Raw genomic sequence first — 12,989 nt, forward strand, 5'->3', positions numbered from 1 at the left:
ACTTATGGAATGGAGTTAAATGTCTGTTCCCAGTTGATTGGGTAATTATTACATAGGCTATTAGCCAAATGCTACTATTTTATCTAAAAATAGCTCTTCCATTAGCAGTGGCGCTGGCTCCGCAACCTACTATTGTGTCCACAGGAAACGCACTAATTCCTATCACATGGAACGAGCAAAGCGAGGCTAAATATAGAGGCTATTGGGAATTAAAGGGCATTAATTGGCCTGAGAACAGGATCAGAGGGGTCATTAATATCACCCAACTGATGTTAAAACTACCTTCATTTGGGGTCACATTTTGTCCTATTTTTGGCTTTTTGCTTTTTATTTTTGGATGGTCCCATTTTTTGGGGGTGAGATAAAACTTGATTGTTGTCAGGGACCATACACAGACCAACCCCAGTGAAAAAAGAGGTTTTTGATGGAAGGAAAACAGACAAAGAGGAGGATAAGTAATAGAAGGGGGCAATCTCAAAAAGTTACAAAAACTGCACTGAGAACATAGAAGATCGAAAGAGAAGACGGGGTGTCCAGAAGAATAACATTCATCGAGAACTGCCAACCACCAGCAAAATGGACTTTAAGGCTCTGTGGTGGCCCCTTAGGGTCGGATCAAATATTGTTTTTATCTACATTTTTCTAAGACATTTAAAATACAACACTAGAGTTATTATATTGGAACTAAATATAATGCAGACAGTGATCAGACCCTTGTTGCTTAAGTTCTTTACACATTACATACTAAAACTTGTAAATACATAAGGGGGTGCTAAACCTTTTTAGATGTTCAGATCCTCCACACTTGGTACATAAAGCCCTCTGTTGCTGTAAGCTTCATACAAGACATTCAAAGCCCTCTTCTGCTGTAAGCTTCATACAAGACATTCAAAGCCCTCTTCTGCTGTAAGCTTCATATAAGACATACAAAGCCCTCTTCTGCTGTAAGCTTCATATAAGACATACAAAGCCCTCTTCTGCTGTAAGCTTCACGCAAGACATGCAAAGCCATATGCTTCTGTAAACTCCACAGTGGACAAATACAACTCTCTGCTATGGCAAACTGTATACTGGACACATTATGTCTTAGAATCAAAGAATCATATAATGTCAGAGTTGGAAGGGACCTCCAGGGTCATTGTGTCCAACCCACTGTTCAATGCAGGATTCACTAAACCATCTCAGACAGATGTCTGTCCAGCCTCTGTTTGAAGACTTCCATTGAAGGAGAACTCCCCACCTCTCGTTGCAGCCTGTTCCACTAATTGATGAGCCTCAGTCTATGTGTTTATTGTGGATTTTACAGCAACAGAGCACTTTATGTCTAAAGCCTGAAGTTTACTGCAGCAAAGTACTTTACAATGTGTAAATGTGGAGATTATAGAAGCGGAAGCTTTATGTTTCCAGTATTGAGCTGAGAACTTTGTGTCCAATGCGGATCTTATATGAGCAGAGAGTTTTATGTGACCAGTGTGCAGCTTACAGCATCAGAGGGTCAGGCCTCATCTGGAATACTGTGTCCAGTTCTGGGACCATACTTTAAAAAAAACATTGAAAAGTTGGAGCAAGTTCTGAGAAGAGCTACCAGGATGGTGAGCGGACTGCAAAGTATGTCCTACGAGGAACGGTTAAAGGATCTGGGAATGTTTAGCTTGCAGAAAAGAAGGCTAAGAGGAGACTTAATAGCTGTCTACAAATATCTGAAGAAATGTCACAGTGTAGAGGGATCATCATTATTCTCATTTGCACATGGAAACACGAAAAGCAATGGAATGAAACTGAAAGGGAGAAGATACAGGTTAGATATTAGAGAAAACTTTTTGACAGTTACTGACTGGAGTAACATTTCTGGCAAGGAGCAAAGAGGCGCATACCATTAAGTGGCATTTGGCTCTTAATGAATTTGTCTCATTGTACTCTAGAAAGCCCTTTATTTATACGTGTATTAACTGCCAATCTTAATGAATCCGGACCATATTGTTCACTGCTACTGCAAAGTTCACGCTGGACACATAAAGTCCCCTGTTGTTATAAGATACACACTGGACACATTAAGCCCTCCACAGCTGTGAAATTTCCACTGGACTCGACACAAAAAGCCCACTGCTGCTCTAAGATCCACATAAGATATATGAAGTTGTCTGCTGATCTAAGCTCCTGACTACACACAGAGTGCTCTGGTGCTGTAATCTCCTGACTACACATAAAGTCCTCTGCTGCTGTAAGCTCCTGACTACACATAAAGCCCTCTGCTGCTGTAAGCTCCACATAAGATATATGAAGTTGTCTGCTGATCTAAACTCCTGACTACACACAGAGTGCTCTGCTGCTGTAATCTCCTGACTACACATAAAGCCCTCTGCTGCTGTAAGATCCACATTAGATATATGAAGTTGTCTGCTGATCTAAACTCCTGACTACACACAGAGTGCTCTGCTGCTGTAATCTCCTGACTACACATAAAGCCCTCCGCTGCTGTAAGCTCCTGACTACACATACAGTCCTCTGCTGCTGTAAGCTCCTGACTACACATAAAGCCCTTTACTACTGTAAACTCCTGACTACACATAGAGTCCTCTGCTGCTGTAATCTCCTGACTACACATAAAGCCCTCTGCTGCTGTAAGCTCCTGACTACACATAAAGTCCACTGCTGCTGTAATCTCCTGACTGTACACATAAAGCCCTCTGCTACTGTAAGCTCCTGACTACACATAAAGCCCTCTGCTTCTGTAAGCTCCTAACTATACACATAAAGTCATCTGCTGCTGTAAGCTCCTAACTGTACACATAAAGTCATCTGCTGCTGTAATCTCCTGACAGTACACATAAAGTCCTCTGCTGCTGTAAGCTCCTAACTGTACACATAAAGTCCTCTGCTGCTGTAATCTCCTAACTGTACACATAAAGTCCTCTGCTGCTGTAAACTCCTGACTGTACACATAAAGTCCTCTGCTGCTGTAATCTCCTGACAGTATACATAAAGTCCTCTGCTGCTTTAAGCTCCTAACTGTACACATAAAGTCATCTGCTGCTGCAAGCTCCTGACTGTACACATAAAGTCCTCTGCTGCTGTAATTTCCTTACAGTACACATAAAGTCATCTGCTGCTGTAAGCTCCTAACTGTACACATAAAGTCCTCTGTTGCTGTAAGCTCCTAAATGTACACATAAAGTCCTCTGCTGCTGTAATCTCCTGACTGTACACATAAAGTCCTCTGCTGCTGTAAGCTCCTAACTGTACACATAAAGTCCTCTGCTGCTGTAAGCTCCTAAATGTACACATAAAGTCCTCTGCTGCTGTAAGCTCCTAACTGTACACATGAAGTCCTCTGCTGCTGTAATCTCCTGACTGTACACATAAAGTCCTCTGCTGCTCTAAGCTTCTAGCTGTACACATAAAGTCCTCTGCTGCTGTAAGCTACTGACGGTACACATAAAGTCATCTGCTAATGTAAGCTCCTAAATGTACACATAAAGTCCTCTGCTGCTGTAAGCTCCTAACTGTACACATAAAGTCCTCTGCTGCTGTAATCTCCTGACTGTACACATAAAGTCCTCTGCTGCTCTAAGCTTCTAGCTGTACACATAAAGTCCTCTGCTGCTGTAAGCTACTGACGGTACACATAAAGTCATCTGCTAATGTAAGCTCCTAACTGTACACATAAAGTCCTCTGCTGCTATAAGCTCCTAACTGTACACATAAAGTCCTCTGCTGCTGTAATCTCCTGACAGTACACATAAAGTCCTCTGCAGCTGTAAGCTCCTGACTGTACACATAAAGTCCTCTGCTGCTGTAAGTTCCTGACTGTACACATAAAGTCCTCTGCTGCTGTGATCTCCAGACTGTACACATAATGTCATCTGCTAACGTAACCTCCTGACTGTAAGCATAAAGTCCTCTGCTGCTGTAAGCTCCTGACTGTACACACACAAAGTCCTCTGCTGCTGTAAGCTCCTATCTGTACACATAAAGTCCTCTGCTGCTGTAAGCTCCTAACTATACACATAAAGTCATCTGCTGCTGTAAGCTCCTGACTGTACACATAAGTCCTCTGCTGCTGTAATCTCCTAACTGTACACATAAAGTCCTCTGTTGCTGTAATCTCCTCACTGTACACACAAAGTCCTCTGTTGCTGTAATCTCCTGACAGTACACGTAAAGTCCTCGGCGTCTGTAAGCTCCTAACTGTACACATAAAGTCCTCTGCTGCTGTAAGCCCCTAACTGTATATATAAAGTCATCTGCTAATGTAAGCTCCTAACTGTGCACATAAAGTCCTCTGCTGCTGTAATCTCCTGACTACACCTAAAGTCCTCTGCTGCTGTAAGCTCCTGACTGTACACATAAAGTCCTCTTCTGCTGTAAGCTCCTAACTGTACACATAAAGTCCTCTGCTGCTGTAAGCTCCTAACTGTACACATAATGTCCTCTGCTGCTGTAATCTCCTAACTGTATACATAAAGTGCTCTGCTGCTGTAAGCTCCTAAATGTACACATAAAGTCCTCTGCTGCTGTAATCTCCTAACTGTATACATAAAATGCTCTGCTGCTGTAAGCTCCTAACTGTACACATAAAGTCCTCTGCTGCTGTAAGCTCCTGACTGTACACATAATGTCCTCTGCTGCTGTAATCTCCTAACTGTATACATAAAGTGCTCTGCTGCTGTAAGCTCCTAAATGTACACATAAAGTCCTCTGCTGCTGTAATCTCCTAACTGTATACATAAAATGCTCTGCTGCTGTAAGCTCCTAAATGTACACATAAAGTCCTCTGCTGCTGTAAGCTCCTGACTGTACACATAAAGTCATCTGCTAATGTAAGCTCCTGACTGTACACATAAAGTCATCTGCTGCTGTAATCTCCTGACTATAAAAATAAAGTCCTCTGCTGCTGTAATCTCCTAAATGTACACATAAAGTCCTCTGCTGCTGTAAGCTCCTAACTGTACACATAAAGTCCTCTGCTGCTGTAAACTCCTAACTGTATACATAAAGTGCTCTGCTGCTGTAAGCTCCTAAATGTACACATAAAGTCCTCTGCTGCTGTAAGCTCCTGACTGTACACATAAAGTCATCTGCTAATGTAAGCTCCTGACTGTACACATAAAGTCCTCTGCTGCTGTAATCCCCTGACTGTACACATAAAGTCCTCTGCTGCTGTAAGCTCCTGACTGTACACATAAAGTCATCTGCTGCTGTAATCCCCTGACTGTACACATAAAGTCCTCTGCTGCTGTAAGCTCCTGACTGTACACATAAAGTCCTCTGCTGCTGTAAACTCCTGACTGTACACATAAAGTCCTCTGTTGCTGTAAGTTCCTGACTGTACACATAAAGTCCTCTGCTGCTGTAAGTTCCTGACTGTACACATAAAGTCCTCTGCTGCTGTAATCCCCTGACTGTACACATAAAGTCCTCTGCTGCTGTAAGCTCCTGACTGTACACATAAAGTCCTCTGCTGCTGTAAGCCCCTGACTGTACACATAAAGTCCTCTGCTGCTGTAAGCCCCTGACTGTACACATAAAGTCCTCTGCTGCTGTAAGCTCCTGACTGTACACATAAAGTCCTCTGCTGCTGTAAGCCCCTGACTGTACACATAAAGTCCTCTGCTGCTGTAAGCCCCTGACTGTACACATAATGTCCTCTGCTGCTGTAAGCCCCTGACTGTACACATAAAGTCCTCTGCTGCTGTAAGCTCCTGACTGTACACATAAAGTCCTCTGCTGCTGTAAGCTCCTGACTGTACACATAAAGTCCTCTGCTGCTGTAATCCCCTGACTGTACACATAAAGTCCTCTGCTGCTGTAAACTCCTGACTGTACACATAAAGTCCTCTGCTGCTGTAAGCCTCTGACTGTACACATAAAGTCCTCTGCTGCTGTAAGCTCCTGACTGTACACATAAAGTCCTCTGCTGCTGTAAGCTCCTGACTGTACACATAAAGTCTTCTGCTGCTGTAAGCCTCTGACTGTACACATAAAGTCCTCTGCTGCTGTAAGCTCCTGACTGTACACATAAAGTCCTCTGCTGCTGTAAGCCTCTGACTGTACACATAAAGTCCTCTGCTGCTGTAAGCTCCTGACTGTACACATAAAGTCCTCTGCTGCTGTAAGCTCCTGACTGTACACATAATGTCCTCTGCTGCTGTAAGCTCCTGACTGTATACATAAAGTCCTCTGCTGCTGTAAGCTCCTGACTGTACACATAAATTCCTCTGCTACTGTAAGCTCCTGACTGTATACATAAAGTCCTCTGCTGCTGTAAGCTCCTGACTGTACACATATAGTCCTCTGCTGCTGTAAGCTCCTGACTGTACACATAAAGCCCTCTGCTTCTGTAAGCCTTTGAGAGCCTGCTGAGAGTGTTTGGCAAGAACTGGAGATAACTGGGTGGTGGAGCTGCGTTAAGTCCACAAAGTAGTCAAAGTAGTGGATGGCCCGGGGCAGAGATGCCCCAATTGCTCTCCCTATAATGTAGCCCTTTTGACATTGCTATAAGTATCTCACCATAGGCAGCACAAGTGGTTCATTTTGCCAATTTGTTGCCAAAAGAACCTGCACCTTCCATTATGGGGAGGACAGTGGGGTACATTTAGTTACTTTTCCCCAAAAGTTAAAAAAATGTCCATCTCCTTATATGCACAAAACAAGACGTAGAATTTCTAAACACTTTACAGAAGTCTTGACTCTCAGACTTACTTTTACTTGAAAATTGGGGATTTAAGTTGGAAATTGTCGTTGTCGTTAGGATGGATGTAGGACTCGGGAGTGTTTTCATAGTTGACACTGAAATTCATGTTCTACATTCTGACAGCAAAACATTAGGAATAGGATTTAGTTGGGAGAAATTCATTTTGGGAGCCAATTACCGGCCTGCGGAGAACGGTTAACTGCATGATGCAAACGCTTCCAGATGTGATTCTTTAAAGGGTCATTTAGAAGCACCCAGAAAAGTGGGTCCTTGTCTTGCAGACTGGCCGGGGGCAATGCATTAGATATGGAAATGTACATCTAGGAGGAAAAATACATGCATGCGAATAGAGGATGAAGGCCATTTAGGGTGCACAATAGATCTTAGATGTGAGGTTTCCCAGTTAGGAATAGTAGATCCACAATGCTGCTAGTTATTACCAGACTGTTCTACCATTATTACAGCTCATCATTGTTTCGTAGGAATTCAAATGTAAATTGTATCCCAAAAAGATAAATGGAAATGATTTTGATGCTGCCCCTAGGTGGAAGGATTGTTTTGCAAAAGAAAACCACAAGGGTAATTGCAGTTTATGGAAGTCCAAAGTGATTAATGGACTTTTTGGGGACCAGATGGATTATCTGATTTATAGAGCTAAGATGTATCTATTAGCCTTGCTCATTTTTTGTCATTCGGAGGTCTAAAAATATGTTTTAAAAAAGGTGCTATGCATAATACGGCAGTTCTCAAATGATAACATAAATAATACCTCCGTACAGTTCCAAATTAGTAAATAAAACAACCATAACATACGTAAATAATAATAATACTGCAATGCAGTGACTGAAATTATTCATCATGGAATTCTCAAATAATATCACCACACAATCCTTAATAATACTACCGCATAGGGCTGAATAATTCTTACATATAGAAGGAGAAGAAAAATATTCAAGCATCCAAATTTTATTGGGTAAGTATTAAAAATCACAAACCCCTGTATAGGGATATCTATCAAATGTTTTTCAGACTGCCGCTTTTAATCATTGCAATGATACAGGGGTTGCCAATTTTAATACTTACTCAATAAAATTTGGTTTTAACTGGGGATCTTGACCTAGAATCCTTTCCTTCACCTTCCATTGTTTCTCCTCTGGCACCGCCGGTCTTCGATCTTTGGACCTTCATATGGTCGAGCTGACGGTTCTTCCTCTAATCTTACACATACAGTGGGGCAAAAAAGTATTTAGTCAGTCAGCAATAGTGCAAGTTCCACCACTTAAAAAGATGAGAGGCGTCTGTAATTTACATCATAGGTAGACCTCAACTATGGGAGACAAACTGAGAAAAAAAATTCCAGAAAATCACATTGTCTGTTTTTTTATCATTTTATTTGCATATTATGGTGGAAAATAAGTATTTGGTCAGAAACAAACAATAAAGATTTCTGGCTCTCACAGACCTGTAACTTCTTCTTTAAGAGTCTCCTCTTTCCTCCACTCATTACCTGTAGTAATGGCACCTGTTTAAACTTGTTATCAGCATAAAAAGACACCTGTGCACACCCTCAAACAGTCTGACTCCAAACTCCACTATGGTGAAGACCAAAGAGCTGTCAAAGGACACCAGAAACAAAATTGTAGCCCTGCACCAGGCTGGGAAGACTGAATCTGCAATAGCCAACCAGCTTGGAGTGAAGAAATCAACAGTGGGAGCAATAATTAGAAAATGGAAGACATTCAAGACCACTGATAATCTCCCTCGATCTGGGGCTCCACGCAAAATCCCACCCCGTGGAGTCAGAATGATCACAAGAACGGTGAGCAAAAATCCCAGAACCACGCGGGGGGACCTAGTGAATGAACTGCAGAGAGCTGGGACCAATGTAACAAGGCCTACCATAAGTAACACACTACGCCACCATGGACTCAGATCCTGCAGTGCCAGACGTGTCCCACTGCTTAAGCCAGTACATGTCCGGGCCCGTCTGAAGTTTGCTAGAGAGCATTTGGATGATCCAGAGGAGTTTTGGGAGAATGTCCTATGGTCTGATGAAACCAAACTGGAACTGTTTGGTAGAAACACAACTTGTCGTGTTTGGAGGAAAAAGAATACTGAGTTGCATCCATCAAACACCATACCTACTGTAAAGCATGGTGGTGGAAACATCATGCTTTGGGGCTGTTTCTCTGCAAAGGGGCCAGGACGACTGATCCGGGTACATGAAAGAATGAATGGGGCCATGTATTGTGAGATTTTGAGTGCAAACCTCCTTCCATCAGCAAGGGCATTGAAGATGAAACGTGGCTGGGTCTTTCAACATGACAATGATCCAAAGCACACCGCCAGGGCAACGAAGGAGTGGCTTCGTAAGAAGCATTTCAAGGTCCTGGAGTGGCCTAGCCAGTCTCCAGATCTCAACCCTATAGAAAACCTTTGGAGGGAGTTGAAAGTCCGTGTTGCCAAGCGAAAAGCCAAAAACATCACTGCTCTAGAGGAGATCTGCATGGAGGAATGGGCCAACATACCAACAACAGTGTGTGGCAACCTTGTGAAGACTTACAGAAAACGTTTGACCTCTGTCATTGCCAACAAAGGATATATTACAAAGTATTGAGATGAAATTTTGTTTCTGACCAAATACTTATTTTCCACCATAATATGCAAATAAAATGATAAAAAAACAGACAATGTGATTTTCTGGATTTTTTTTTCTCAGTTTGTCTCCCATAGTTGAGGTCTACCTATGATGTAAATTACAGACGCCTCTCATCTTTTTAAGTGGTGGAACTTGCACTATTGCTGACTGACTAAATACTTTTTTGCCCCACTGTAGTTCCAATATAAAACCACTGTATAATCTGATTATAACAAACTGAAGATCGTGGTGCTAGAATTCGTTCTTCACCTTCCATTGTTTCTCCTGTGGCACCACCGGTCTCCGATCTTTGGACCTTCATATGGTCGAGCTGACGGTTCTTCTTCTAATCTTACACATAGTTCCAATAGAAAACCACCGTACAATATGATTATAACAAACTGAAGATCTTGGTGCTAGAATCCTTTCTTTCAGCTTCCATTGTTTCTCCTGTGGCACCGCCTGTCTCCACTCTTCGGACCTTCAGATGGGAGAGCTGACTGTTCTTCTAATCTTACATATAGTTTCAATATAAAACCACTGTACAATATTATTATAAAATGACTGAGAGCCCAAATAATACAATTAAACAGAACATAAATAATTCTACTAGTAGCTTTTAACGAAGACCAAATCAGTAGTTCCTCATACACAAAGAAGACAATGACGGAAGAAAGACTTCAACTTTTACCAATCACAATAAATACCAGGGCGTAATCATATTGGATGTAGGGGGCTGTAGTTACCAATATAAGAAGACCAATACTATTTATGACCCGTGATAGTTGGTGTCTTGTAAGACATTTTTTATTGGGGCCCATGAGCTTCAAGTTACGCTATTGGTAAACACAATGTCACACAATGGTTACTGTCACTTTATCAGGCACAAACTGCTTTATGGTTTCAATACTCAATAGACGGATTATTCTTGAGTGTTGGAAAATGACCTTGGGTAACTCATGGATTCCTCTCTTTGTCACTGTTCGCTGTCTATCTTTTATCATTCTCAAAATTTGTCCTCCAGGGCTCTGTCTCCCGTCAAAGTTTAATTCTTTAATCAGTCTAACAACAGGACACTCAGGCCATTCTTCTAGTCCTCTCATCTCTTACAACTAGGCAGCCTTTTATGTAGATCCGACCTCTCCAGGTAGTTCGCCTCTTCCACTGCCAACTCCACAAGGCCCAGTGTAATTCTAGACTACACTTTTAGGCAATGCCCAATCACAACAGCAAAAGCAGTCCACATTGCAGCCTCCAGTGGTCCCCAGGGATCCTCAACTGCAGAATCCAACATCAGTTTTGAGCTCTCCACCCTCAACTAGTACTTGTTCCCAACTTGACAGAGTGTTCCCATATCTATTGTTACACTTTAGTCATCTCTGGTTGGGCATAAGTTACTCTACTCCACCTCCTATATGGCACAATCTACCTACCTTAGACCATTGCTGATCAGTTTCTTGCTCACTCTGTGGCTTAGTTCCAAGACCCCCATTTACCAAAGTTGCCAACATGCCTTCCACTCCACGATCCACTCACTCTCCAATAGGTGATCCTTCTGCAGTTTCCACAGTTCTTCGTAAGCCTCTCCATCATGTCTCCGAACCTCTGGTCCACCATTCCCAAAGCATCAACCTCATCAACAAGGACTAACAGGCTTCTCCAATTAACCAGTGTCCTGGCCTATCAGTGATCACTGCTCCGATGAAGAGTACTAAGGTCTTGATTGGTAAACAAAATGGCATCAAACCTCCTTTTCTTCGCACCTGACGTCATGCTGCCACGACCTCTATGCTTTGTCCTACAGACAAGGCTATGCTCTTCTCCATCGTAACCATTCCATTATATGTCGTCTGTGCTTTTTCACCAGAGCTTTTCCCTTACTTGGCTCCACTTTGGAAGAAATGGTCTTGAATAGAGATGAAGGTTCTGGATATGTGACCCCCTACATTTTTTTCTGGGGTGAAGCGTCTACAATCTTCCCAATGTGGTTTATAAGTCCTGTAATGATATAATGTACGATATTACAATAAAGTATACGACATGCCAGACGTTTGAGCTGAGTAAAGTATCAGTCTATGGCTTCTACAGAGCTGATTTATTACAACAGTCGGAAACATATGAGCATTTGTGCCTTTTTTATGCCTTCACTTTCCTTCCTTGCCGTTTGAGGTCCATGCCACGGATTTGCTGCAGACGTAACTTTCTGTTTGTATTTTAAGTGCTACTTCAATTCTCTGTTGTGTCTAGGGAAGTGATTTCCTGCCCTGCATCTGTGTGCGAGCCGATCCGCAGCAATGTGTGCCTGCTCTGCAGCTGTTCCTCCCGCAATGATTGCCACATGACACAGCAACACAACCCTGATGAAAAGAGACAATTTTAGGATAAAACTTCAAACAGAGAAACAAACACAGAGAGCACTGGAAAGTATCAGGGGTTAGGATGCAGCGCGTATGGAACAGACTGAGCCGTTATGCTACTCTGCGCTGTTCCAGCTGGCTGCATCTGTTCCGTACAAGCTGAATAATCAAGCGGGCGCCTTTAAGACTTGGTCATAGTCTTCTATCCACTGAGGAAATGCTGTTTATTAGGTCGCTTGCCTTGCCGTCCATGTTATGGCCCACCAGACAGCTACATTATGGACCTGACAAATGTTCCAAATCGCTTAGATTCCAAAGTGGCCCAAATATACAGTATGTAAAAAGCAAATTCTGCCGATACCCTGAGGATGAAGCAACATAACCCAAATTTTAGTTAGGGTGAAAGTACTTGCCAGTGGCATAACTTGAAATTTATAGGGTTCCAATACACAATCTCCAACAGGGCCCCCAAATTATTACTAGCCCTTGTTAGAATTAATCTTCTAATATGGACCAGAGGGACCTTTTGGGCCATCAAAGGCTTTATGGCTTGGGCACGACCGCAACCCCTTGACGAACTATAACTGCATCTCTATCCCCATGACTCCGGCCCCATTTCTAGCCCCCTGATCTCTACCGATCAGCTGATACATACAGCTCAGCCTCATTGGATCTGAGTCAGTACCTAAGAATGATCACTTCATGGTCTACAGGGCTGTGATCTCGTGGCTCCAGGTATCAGCCAATTGTGGGGGTACCAGGAGTCCTAACTTCACCAATCTAATATTAATGATCTATCCTAAGGCCATCAAGATCTTAGTCTCAGACAACCGATGAATCAGTGTGGATTTGGTGAGGGTGATGTTGGCCCTACAAAGGTTTACATAAGGACAGACTATATCGCTTCTATAGGACCCTTGGAGAAAAAGGTCTTAGCCTTGTTTAGTTCCAACCTTTTTGGTATTAGGTGGTAAGAACCAGTTCAAGACACCTAAATGCTACTAGCCCAAGGGTCAAGGAAAGGCTATGGAAATTATTATCAAGATGAGATAGGGCCCAATATCTCCTAGACACTTTTTACAAGGACTATGGGAATAGTATAGGGCAACCTACATTTGGCATCTTCTCCAAGGTGGGTGCATCGATGATCTCTTCTTTGACTTCTACTTCTTCACCCCTTACATCTATGACCTTGGTACCAGATAATTTTTTATTCACGAGACATGACAAAAACATTTTTGGTATTTCAGATTCATGGAAAATTTCCTGTAAATTCCCTGCGGACTCCCTTGAACCGATC

Source organism: Ranitomeya variabilis, chromosome 6 (genome assembly GCF_051348905.1).
Source record: "Ranitomeya variabilis isolate aRanVar5 chromosome 6, aRanVar5.hap1, whole genome shotgun sequence".
Lineage (NCBI taxonomy): Eukaryota > Metazoa > Chordata > Amphibia > Anura > Dendrobatidae > Ranitomeya > Ranitomeya variabilis.